Source organism: Nicotiana tabacum, chromosome 21, assembly GCF_000715075.1.
Source record: "Nicotiana tabacum cultivar K326 chromosome 21, ASM71507v2, whole genome shotgun sequence".
NCBI classification, from domain to species: domain Eukaryota; kingdom Viridiplantae; phylum Streptophyta; class Magnoliopsida; order Solanales; family Solanaceae; genus Nicotiana; species Nicotiana tabacum.
Window position 1 is genome coordinate 38,514,938 of NC_134100.1, and position 2,108 is coordinate 38,517,045.

A 2,108-nucleotide genomic window follows, 5' to 3' on the forward strand; every position below is an offset into this window, starting at 1 on the left:
TTCAACCTTAATCCCTCAAGAAACCTATCGATGATATCCATCGTCTAGAAAAATTGAAAAATTTAAAAATTTTATGATTTTTTCTATCTCTAACTACTATAACTAACAAACAGAAATATAATATACATACATACGTACATACAAATATCCCCCACCCCACACTTTAAGTTGTGGCATGTCCCCATGACACACAATTAAAAAGCATAAGGTAAAGGAAACTTCCCTGAATATCTAATCGAGGTATGAGTCGAAGTCGGGCTCCATTCCCCGCGTCCGAACTAATACACACATCCATGCAGACAACTTCTTCTCAGCCTTTTTGGGATACACCCCACACTTATCTTTCTCGCTTACTGCATCCTTCTCTTTCGAGCCCTTCACTTTCCATTCAACACTCGCAGCTCGTTTTCCTTTTTCTGCCCCCTTTGCTACATTCATCTCAAAAGTTACAGTCTCCTCACCCACTCTAAGCATGAGTTTTCTCTTGTGTATATCTAATATAACTCTTCCCGTCGATAAGAATGGTCTTCCTAGGATGAGGGGGGCTATTTGCTTTCCTCCATATTCACCACTATAAAATCCACAGGAAATACGAACTTATCCACCTGAACTAACACATCTTCCACTATCCCCTCGGGTATTATAGTCGTTTGGTCTGCCAGCCGCAAAGATATGGGTGCAGACCTTATCTCTCCAATATCCTTCTCCAGTTTCCTGTAAATAGATAGAAGCATTAGATTAATTGAGGCAGCAGAATCACATAATGATTTATCAAAATGAATAATTCCTACAGAGCAAGGTATAGTAAAACTCCATGGATCTCCACACTTTTGTGGGAGTTTGTTTTGAAATATCGCATTGCAATGCTCTGTTAGCTTGACCACTAAAGTCTTTTCTATCTTCATCTTCTTTGTAAGGATCCCCTTCAAGAATTTGGCATAAGCAGGCATTTGTGAGAGCACTTATATGAATGGTAAGTTTACATGAACCTGTTTCAGTACATCCAGAAATCTCCCAAACTGCTTGTCTAGATTTTCTCTATATAGCTTTTATGGGAAAGGTAGCGCATGCATATGCTCGCTCTCATCATGTTCCTTCCTTCTCAAAATTTCTCCATTCTTCTTTTTCTCCGCTTTCATCTGACCCTTCTTCTTTTTATCAACATCATTCTTCAGCTGCTCCCCACTTTCTTTTTCAAGTTTCACATCATTTTGGATTGGGGTGGGATCTTTCAACACTTGCCCACTTCTCAATGTTATAGCATTCACTGTTCCTTTGGGATTTCTCTCAGTATCAGCAGGAAGAGTTCCTGGAGCTCTCTCAGATAATACTGTTGCAAGTTGCCCAACCTGTCTCTCCAGGTTTCGAAAATATGTGCCCAATTCTTTAATAGTTGTTCCATGGGCATCCAGTCTCTCATATGTCTTGATAATGAAGGTCTTCATGAGATCTTCTATGCCAGAATGAATGGGCTGTTGAGGCTGAAATTGTTAACTCTGCTGAGTTTGGTATGTTGGAGTTCCTTATCCATATGGTCTAGAGTTATTTTGTTACCAAGCATTCGCAGTACCTCCGGCTGCATTGCTCAATATTCTACGCGAGGATGGTTTCAATCCATCCTAAAAGTCCTGGAGTTGCATCCAGAGTTCAATTCCGCTATGTTGACACTTTCTAACAATCTCCTTAAATGTCTCCCATGCTTCAAAAATAGTTTCAGTCTCTTTCTCGCAAAAATTATGGATTTCTCTTCTAAACTTGCCCGTCTTAGCTGAGGAGAAATATTTATCAAGGAATTTTCTGGTCATCTCCTCCCATGTTCTAATCGATACCGTGGGCAAGCTTCGAAGGCACTACTTTGCATCATCTTTAAGTGTGAAGGGGAATGCCCTTAAGTACACTGCATCTTGTGACACACCATTGTATTGAAAGGTGTTCATAATCTCCTCAAAGTCCATTAGATGCGTATTTGGATCTTCGTTCTGAAGGGTTTGAAGCAACCCTTGCTTCAACTCGAAATTGTTAGCTGTAATTGGAGGTGATCTAACACTTGATAAGCCTTGATTTTAATTGGTCTAGCTTAATTTCCAAGGGATCTCCCTGGGCCGGGA

The 2,108-nt window shown here is 40.2% G+C and overlaps 1 non-coding gene across 1 annotated transcript; it reads left to right on the forward strand.

The window, feature by feature from the left end:
* The first annotated feature begins 1,650 nt into the window (after positions 1-1,650).
* On the forward strand, positions 1,651-1,757 carry LOC142175583 (small nucleolar RNA R71). The gene has a single exon (XR_012704691.1). It is a non-coding gene; the product is annotated as a small nucleolar RNA R71 (small nucleolar RNA).
* The last annotated feature ends 351 nt before the right edge of the window (positions 1,758-2,108 follow it).